At 45.3% G+C, this 9,495-nt stretch overlaps 3 protein-coding genes across 3 annotated transcripts in view; 1 reads left to right on the top strand and 2 right to left on the bottom strand.

Annotated features, from left to right (window-relative positions):
* LOC119910112 (nucleotide-binding oligomerization domain-containing protein 1-like) overlaps nt 1-9,495 on the top strand; it is a 1,078,472-nt gene that overhangs the window by 210,867 nt on the left and 858,110 nt on the right. The gene's annotated exons all lie outside the window — the stretch shown is intronic.
* Nucleotides 1-9,495, bottom strand: part of LOC119881802 — a 727,332-nt gene that overhangs the window by 141,115 nt on the left and 576,722 nt on the right. The window lies entirely within an intron of this gene.
* agap1 (ArfGAP with GTPase domain, ankyrin repeat and PH domain 1) overlaps nt 1-9,495 on the bottom strand; it is a gene marked incomplete in the record, with an annotated part of 112,501 nt that overhangs the window by 102,048 nt on the left and 958 nt on the right.

The raw sequence follows: 9,495 nt of genomic DNA, 5'->3' as shown, positions 1-9,495 counted from the left end.
AAGAAGGAAGAGAAGAAGAATAAGAAGGAGAACTAGAACAAGAAGGAGAAGGAGAAAGAGGAAAACAGAAGGAGAAATAGGAGAACAAGAAGAAGGAGTCGAAGGAGGAGGAGAAGGGGAAGAAGGAGAAAAGAAGAACAAGATAACAAGAGGGAGAAGGAGGAGAAGGAAGAGGAGAAGAATAAGAACGAGAAAGAGAACAGAAGGAGAAATAGGAGAAGAAGAAGGAGAACGGGAAAAAGGAGAACGAGAACACAAAGAGGAGAACAAGAAGGAGAACAGGGAAGAAGGAGAACGAGAACAAGAAGGAGAACAGGGAAGAAGGAGAACGAGAACGAGGAGAACAAGAATGAGAGATAGGAGAAAAAGAAGGAGAACAGGGAAGGAGAACGAGAACAAGAAAGAGGAGAACAAGAAGGAGAACTAGGAGAACAAGAAGGAGAACAGGGAAGAAGGAGAACAAGAAAGAGGAGCACAAGAAGGAGAACGAGGAGAAAAAGAAGGAGAACAGGGAAGAAGGAGAACGAGAACAAGAAAGAGGAGAACAAGAAGGAGAACAGGGAAGAAGGAGAACGAGAACAAGAAAGAGGAGAACAAGAAGGAGAACAGGGAAGAAGGAGAAGGAGAACAAGAGAGAGGAGAACAAGAAGGAGAACTAGGAGAACAAGAAGGAGACAGAGGAGAAGAAGAACGAGAACGAGAACAAGGAGAAGAAGAATGAGAAATAGGAGAACAAGAAGGAGAACAGGGAAGGAGAACGAGAAGGAGAACCAAGAAGGAGAAACAGGGAAGAAGGAGAACGAGAAACAAGAAAGAGGACAACAGAAGAGAAAGAGGAGAAGAAGAACGAGAACGAGAACAAGGAGAAGAAGAATGAGAAATAGGAGAACAAGAAGGAGAACAGGGAAGGAGAACGAGAAGGAGAACAAGAAGGAGAACAGGGAAGAAGGAGAACGAGAACAAGAAAGAGAGAGAACAAGAAGGAGAACAGGGAAGAAGGAGAACGAGAAGGAGAACAAGAAGGAGAACAGGGAAGAAGGAGAACGAGAACAAGAAAGAGGAGAACAAGAAGGAGAAAGAGGAGAAGAAGAATGAGAACGAGAACGAGGAGAACAAGAATGAGAACTAGGAGAACAAGAAGGAGAACAGGGAAGGAGAACGAGAACAAGAAAGAGAACAGGGAAGAAGGAGAACGAGAACAAGAAAGAGGAGAACAAGAAGGAGAAATAGGAGAACAAGAAGGAGAACAGGGAAGAAAGAAAACGAGAACAAGAAAGAGGAGAACAAGAAGGAGAACAGGGAAGAAGGAGAACGAGAACAAGAAAGAGGAGAACAAGAATGAGAAATAGGAGAACAAGAAGGAGAACAGGGAAGAAGGAGAATGAGAACAAGAAAGAGGAGAACAAGAAGGAGAACAGGGAAGAAGGAGAACGAGAACAAGAAGGAGAACAGGGAAGGAGAACGAGAACAAGAAAGAGGAGAACAGGGAAGGAGAACGAGAACAAGAAAGAGGAGAACAAGAAGGAGAACAGGGAAGGAGAACGAGAACAAGAAAGAGGAGAACAAGAAGGAGAACAGGGAAGGAGAACGAGAAGGAGAAAGAGGAGAACAAGAAGGAGAAAGGAGAAGAAGAATGAGAACGAGAACGAGGAGAACAAGAATGAGAAATAGGAGAACAAGAAGGAGAACAGGGAAGGAGAAACAAGAACAAGAAAGAGGAGAACAAGAAGGAGAACAGGGAAGGAGAACGAGAACAAGAAAGAGGAGAACAAGAAGGAGAACAGGGAAGAAGGAGAACGAGAACAAGAAGGAGACAAGAAAAGAAGGAGAACAAGAAAGAGGAGAACAAGAAGGAGAAAGAGGAGAAGAAGAACGAGAACAAGGAGAACAAGAATGAGAAATAGGAGAACAAGAAGGAGAACAGGGAAGGAGAACGAGAACAAGAAAGAGGAGAACAAGAAGGAGAACTAGGAGAACAAGAAGGAGAACAGGGAAGAAGGAGAACAAGAAAGAGGAGCACAAGAAGGAGAACTAGGAGAAAAAGAAGGAGAACAGGGAAGAAGGAGAACGAGAACAAGAAAGAGGAGAACAAGAAGGAGAACAGGGAAGAAGGAGAACGAGAACAAGAAAGAGGAGAACAAGAAGGAGAACAGGGAAGAAGGAGAACAAGAAAGAGGAGAACAAGAAGGAGAACTAGGAGAACAAGAAGGAGAAAGAGGAGAAGAAGACGAGAACGAAACAAGGAGAAGAAGAATGAGAAATAGGAGAACAAGAAGGAGAACAGGGAAGGAGAACGAGAAGGAGAACAAGAAGGAGAACAGGGAAGAAGGAGAACGAGAACAAGAAAGAGGACAACAAGAAGGAGAAAGAGGAGAAGAAGAATGAGAACGAGAACGAGGAGAACAAGAATGAGAACTAGGAGAACAAGAAGGAGAACAGGGAAGGAGAACGAGAACAAGAAGGAGAACTAGGAGAACAAGAAGGAGAACAGGGAAGAAGGAGAACGAGAACAAGAAAGAGGAGAACAAGAAGGAGAACAGGGAAGAAGGAGAACGAGAAGGAGAACAAGAAGGAGAACAGGGAAGAAGGAGAACGAGAACAAGAAAGAGGAGAACAAGAATGAGAAATAGGAGAACAAGAAGGAGAACAGGGAAGAAGGAGAATGAGAACAAGAAAGAGGAGAACAAGAAGGAGAACAGGGAAGAAGGAGAACGAGAACAAGAAGGAGAACAGGGAAGGAGAACGAGAACAAGAAAGAGGAGAACAAGAAGGAGAACAGGGAAGGAGAACGAGAACAAGAAAGAGGAGAACAAGAAGGAGAACAGGGAAGGAGAACGAGAAGGAGAAAGAGGAGAACAAGAAGGAAAAGGAGAAGAGAATGAGAACGAGAACGAGGAGAACAAGAATGAGAAATAGGAGAACAAGAAGGAGAACAGGGAAGGAGAACAAGAACAAGAAAGAGGAGAACAAGAAGGAGAACAGGGAAGGAGAACAAGAACAAGAAAGAGGAGAACAAGAAGGAGAACAGGGAAGGAGAACAAGAAAGAGGAGAACAAGAAGGAGAAAGAGGAGAAGAAGAACGAGAACAAGGAGAACAAGAAGGAGAAATAGGAGAACAAGAAGGAGAACAGGGAAGGAGAACGAGAACAAGAAAGAGGAGAACAAGAAGGAGAACAGGGAAGGAGAACGAGAAGGAGAACAAGAAGGAGAACAGGGAAGAAGGAGAATGAGAACAAGAAAGAGGAGAACAAGGAGAAAGAGGAGAAGAAGAATGAGAACGAGAACGAGGAGAAGAAGAATGAGAACGAGAACGAGGAGAACAAGAATGAGAACGAGAACGAGGAGAACAAGAATGAGAAATAGGAGAACAGGGAAGGAGAACGAGAACAAGAAAGAGAACAGGAAAGAGAACAGGAAAGAAGGAGAACAAGAAGGAGAACGAGAAGGACAAATAGGAGAACAAGAAGAAGAACAGGGAAGAAGGAGAACGAGAACAAGAAAGAGGAGAACGAGAAGGAGATATTGGAGAACGAGAAGGAGAAATAGGAGAACAAGAAGAAGGAGTCGAAGGAGGAGGAGAAGGGAAGAAGGAGAAAAAGAAGAACAAGAGGGAGAAGGAGGAGAAGGAAGAAGGAAGAGGAGAAGAAGGAGAACGAGAACAAGAAAGAGGGGAACAAGAAGGAGAAATAGGAGAACAAGAAGAAGAACAGGGAAGAAGGAGAACGAGAAGGAGAAATAGGAGAACAAGAAGGAGAACAGGGAAGAAGGAGAACGAGAACAAGAAGGAGAACAGGGAAGAAGGAGAACGAGAACGAGAAAGAGGAGAACAAGAAGGAGAAATAGGAGAACGAGAAGGAGAAATAGGAGAACAAAAGAAGGAGTCGAAGGAGGAGGAGAAGGGGAAGAAGGAGAAAAAGAAGAACAAGATCAAGAGGGAGAAGGAGGAGAAGGAAGAAGGAAGGAGAAGAATAAGAACGAGAACAAGAAGGACAAATAGGAGAAGAAGACGGAGAACAGGGACAAAGGAGAACGAGAACAACAAAGAGGACAGGGAAGAACGAGAACGAGGAGAACAAGAATGAGAAATAGGAGAACAAGAAGGAGAACAGGGAAGGAGAACGAGAACAAGAAAGAGGAGAACGAGAACAGGGAAGAAGGAGAACAAGAAGGAGAACAGGGAAGAAGGAGAACGAGAACAAGAAAGAGGAGAACAAGAAGGAGAACTAGGAGAACAAGAAGGAGAACTAGGAGAACAAGAAGGAGAACAGGGAAGAAGGAGAACGAGAACAAGAAAGAGGAGAACAAGAAGAAGAACAGGGAAGAAGGAGAACGAGAACAAGAAAGAGGAGAACGAGAAGGAGATATTGGAGAACGAGAAGGAGAAATAGGAGAACAAGAAGAAGGAGTCGAAGGAGGAGGAGAAGGGGAAGAAGGAGAAAAAGAAGAACAAGAGGGAGAAGGAGGAGAAGGAAGAAGGAAGAGGAGAAGAAGGAGAACGAGAACAAGAAAGAGGGGAACAAGAAGGAGAAATAGGAGAACAAGAAGAAGAACAGGGAAGAAGGAGAACGAGAAGGAGAAATAGGAGAACAAGAAGAAGAACAGGGAAGAAGGAGAACGAGAAGGAGAAATAGGAGAACAAGAAGAAGAACAGGGAAGAAGGAGAACGAGAAGGAGAAATAGGAGAACGAGAAGGAGAAATAGGAGAACGAGAAGGAGAAATAGGAGAACAAGAAGAAGGAGTCGAAGGAGGAGGAGAAGGGGAAGAAGGAGAAAAAGAAGAACAAGATCAAGAGGGAGAAGGAGGAGAAGGAAGAAGGAAGAGGAGAAGAATAAGAACGAGAACAAGAAGGACAAATAGGAGAAGAAGACGGAGAACAGGGACAAAGGAGAACGAGAACAACAAAGAGGACAGGGAAGAAGGAGAACGAGAACGAGGAGAACAAGAATGAGAAATAGGAGAACAAGAAGGAGAACAGGGAAGGAGAACGAGAACAAGAAAGAGGAGAACGAGAACAGGGGAAAAGGAGAACAAGAAGGAGAACAGGGAAGAAGGAGAACGAGAACAAGAAAGAGGAGAACAAGAAGGAGAACTAGGAGAACAAGAAGAACTAGGAGACAGAAGGAGAACAGGGAAGAGGAGAACAAGAAGGAGAACTAGGAGAACAAGAAGGAGAACAGGGAAGAAGGAGAACGAGAACAAGAAAGAGGAGAACAAGAAGGAGAACGAGAAGGAGAAATAGGAGAACAAGAAGAAGAACAGGGAAGAAGGAGAACAAGAAGGAGAAATAGGAGAACAAGAAGGAGAACAGGGAAGGAGAACGAGAACAAGAAAGAGGAGAACAAGAAGGAGAAAGAGGAGAAGAATGAGAACGAGTCGAAGGAGAACGAGAAATAGGAGAACAGAGAAGAAGGAGAACAAGAACAAGAAAGAGGAGAACAAGAAGGAGAACGAGAACGAGGAGAACAAGAATGAGAAATAGGAGAACAAGAAGGAGAACAGGGAAGGAGAACAAGAAGGAGAAAGAGGAGAACAAGAAGGAGAACAGGGAAGAAGGAGAACGAGAACAAGAAAGAGGAGAACAAGAAGGAGAACGAGAAGGAGAAATAGGAGAACAAGAGGAAGAACAGGGAAGAAGGAGAACGAGAACAAGAAAGAGGAGAACAAGAAGGAGAAATAGGAGAACAAGAAGAAGAATAGGGAAGAAGGAGAACGAGAACAAGAAAGAGGAGAACAAGAAGGAGAAATAGGAGAACAAGAGGAAGAACAGGGAAGAAGGAGAACAAGAACAAGAAAGAGGAGAACAAGAAGGAGAACAGGGAAGGAGAACAAGAACAAGAAAGAGGAGAACAAGAAGGAGAACAGGGAAGAAGGAGAACGAGAACAAGAAAGAGGAGAACAAGAAGGAGAACAGAAGGAGAAATAGGAGAACAAGAGGAAGAACAGGGAAGAAGGAGAACGAGAACAAGAAAGAGGAGAACAAGAAGGAGAAATAGGAGAACAAGAAGGAGAACAGGGAAGAAGAAGAACGAGAAAGAGGAGAACAAGAAGGAGAAATAGGAGAACAAAAAGGAGAACAGGGAAGAAGAAGAATGAGAAAGAGGAGAACAAGAAGGAGAAGACGGAGGAGAAGAGGAAGTTGTTTAGCGGACACGATGTAAGCTGAGATCCATGCTAACACTTCAGTACAGACCAAATGAGTTCACTAGCATCAAACTAATATCTTTAAAAACAAGACAGTAGATTATAATAAATGAGTTCGACACAAAGAAGAAGTAATAAGAGAACAAACTTGCACCACCAGGCTCCATTTTCCTACTTTGTGTTTAAATGTTTCTGTCGCCAGACGGGCAGCATGAAATCCATCTGAGCAGAAAAACCAACACTCACCGTCCACTAAATCTGCTAATTATGAGCCATGCGACTTTTGTTTACGAGGCCCGGAGGCCTTGTACAACTCAGCAGCGTGAAACCGAAAAAGAGCCCAAACACAGGAATGCAACAGGGTCAGCGTTTCCACTCTGAATCTGAGCGAAGACGACGGGACGGAGGAGATCCTGGGGTTTTGATCTAATGACAGATTTAGTAACAGACTGCAGACAGACGAGTCGGACGAGTCAGACGCACAAACAGCTCCCGAACAAAGCAAAACAGGAAGTAATGTGATGATACATACGCTGTAGATATAAATATGTACAGACGCACGTATACAAAGAGCAACGCCACGAGAAAGACTGCTGGGGGAAGAAATGAGGAAAAAGGAGGGAAGAAGAGGAGGGAAAGAGGAAACGGTGGATGATGGGTAAGTGGACGAGGGAGAAGACATTAGGGAAGGGAAGGAAAAACAAGAGGAGGGGAGGAGGGACAAAAGGAGGGATGTAAGGAAGGGAGTAAGAAAGAAAGACGACAAGGAAGGATGGGGAGAGGATGTGAGGATGGAAGAAATGAGTAATGGAGGGATTAGAGAGAAATACTAAAACAAAGATTAACAAGAGGAGGGAGAAATGGAGGGGAGGAGGGAAGGAAGTGAAGAGGAAAGGAATGAGTAGAGAAGGAATGAAGGCAAGAAAGTGGGAACTAAAGAGGGAAAGGAGGGATGTGAAAGAAATGGAAGGAAGAGAAAATCAGGTGAGGAGGAGAGAGGGAAGGAAAAGGGAGAAAAGGAAAGAAAGGGAGGATGTAAGAGAGAAGGAAATAAGGCAGGAATAGAGGGAGGGAAGAGAGAGGTAAAAAAAAAAAAGGAGCAGGAGGAGGAGGAGGAGGGAGGGGTCACCTCTTCATCATCCCTCCATCTCTGCGCTCCCTGCAGCATTTCTCCTAACAGGATTTTCTCCCTATTATACCCATTGTAGAGGAGAATCACTGTGTGCGTGTGCATGTGAGCGTGTGCGTGTGTGTAGTTTCTGCATGAAGTGAAAGCAGAGGAGGAGGAGGAGGAGGAGCAGGAGGAGGAGGAGGAGGATCAAAGTCTCTCTAACTAAGAAACAGCTCGCTTCATCCGGAGGAGCTTCTGCAAGTCAAACCGTTTCATGAGTGTGTGTGAGTGTGCGTGCGTGTGTGTGTGTGAGTGTGCGTGTGCGCATGCGTGTGTGTGCGTGCGTGCGTGTGCGCATGCGTGTGTGCGTGTGTGTGTGAGTGTGCGTGTGCGCATGCGTGTGTGCGTGCGCGTCGGGGAGACTTAAAAAAAAGAGAGCGAGTCTTTTTTTTTTTCTCAGAGAAAGACGAGATAACTGGATGCAAAAGTCGACGCAGTAATTGGCAACAGAGTGTGTGTGTGTGGCTTTTGATACACATGTCGAGTGCATTACTTCAGCGTGGCTGTGGATATAGGTCACACACACATATATAGCCCCCCCGCCCTGAATACACACCCACATCCACACCCTTTGACACACACATTCCCCTACATTTACTCCCTATAGATAACACACACACACACAACAGTAGACTCCATTAAGACAAAGTGAGGTCAGGGGAGTGGACGGGTGGGGCTTGGTGTGTGTGCGTGTTCGATGTGCAACGACAGCGGTTTCGCAGCCTGGTCTGAAAGTCTTCCTCCAACAGCAACCCGTCTGCTACGGAGTCCCGGAGGAGTCAAAGGAGGAGAAACAACAGTATGGCTGCGGCCTTAACGATTCCTCATCATCAATTCATCACCAGCGACGCGCGGTGAGAGGACGAGGCTCCAGCCGATCAGGCGGTACGGATTTAATCTGACAATTTAAATACGTGACAAATTAAAGAACTTGATGAAAGAAAGTGTTTAAATCCAGTTTCTCCATAAATCAGTCCTGATGTTTGGTTTGCAACACAATAATTACAAGATCTCTAAACCACATGTTTCTTCTCTCACATCAGCACAGACAACATAAATCCTCTTCCAGCTCCGCCTCCAGCCAGAAACAACTCATCACCTGCAGCGAGCCGTTATCTGGCAGCTCCTCGAGGGTCACCGCTCTGACCCGCAGCCACTTCCACCTCCTCTCAGGAATCCCAAAAATGTGGAGGCTTGTGTCCCTCTTCCCCCCGACCCCCCCACTCCAACCTTGTGTCGGCCGCCGGTATCACCAGACACAGACCGCTAAACCTGATAGTTGACCTCAGAGACCTGGGGAATCACCCCCCCCCCCCCCCCCCCCACCACGGGGAAGCTCACCAGAAACCCTAAACCAGACTACAGAAGAAAACCAGACAGGTGGAGCCGCTTCCTACTGGAAACACTCTGCTACCTGAAAGCTACAGGTAGTTTTACTTGTAATGTACTCCCAAAGTGCAGAACATGAAACTTCACCGATGGCAACAAGTTTTCAAGTTCCCCTGGAAGAAAACTCTCATTTCTGACCCCAAAACAAGCAGATTCTTATTCCTGGAGCTGCAAAGTAACGAAGTACATTTACAAAAACACTCAATTCACTTGAGTGTTTCCATCCTATGCTACGACATCGCAGAGAGAAATATACTTTTTAAGTATTAGAACGCAACAATACTTGTCATCAAGTATTTTCATGGTGTTTTACTGCTGCTTCTACTTTGAGTGAAACATGAGCGTTTCACCTTTCAGACAGTTAAGTCCTAAATATGCGGTTTGTGTTTCAGGTCAGGAACTGTTTGCACAGCGGAGCCGGCAGCGAGTTCACGGTGTTTATGTTCGGCTATTAGACGGGACAGCAGCGGCGTGGATGGAGTCGGTCCTGGCTGAGCTGCAGAGGTGTCAACATGTGAAACTCCTGCTGCTGCAGCTGGAAGCTCCAACATCTGGAGGCTGGTGGAGAAACGGTGAAACACATCTGTCTGTGTCTGCACACAACAGCGCCACTCGACAGAAAGAAGACGCTGACCGAGTTGTTTGCATCGGTTTAAAAGTATCTTCAGATAAAAAACTGACAGAGATTTTTAATGTAGAGGAGAAAAAGGGATGTTTTGACCTCCAGCTCTGAGCTCCTACTTCCCCTCTCACTTCATTTTCTCCCCCACACTGCTATTTTAACCACGTTTCC

This window comes from Micropterus salmoides, unplaced genomic scaffold, assembly GCF_014851395.1.
Source record: "Micropterus salmoides isolate LMB-PRFRI ecotype aquatic unplaced genomic scaffold, ASM1485139v1 Ms_hic_scaffold_1, whole genome shotgun sequence".
Classification (NCBI taxonomy): domain Eukaryota; kingdom Metazoa; phylum Chordata; class Actinopteri; order Centrarchiformes; family Centrarchidae; genus Micropterus; species Micropterus salmoides.
The sequence above is the reverse complement of the archived record's forward strand: the minus strand, read 5'-3'. Positions and strand labels throughout refer to the sequence as shown.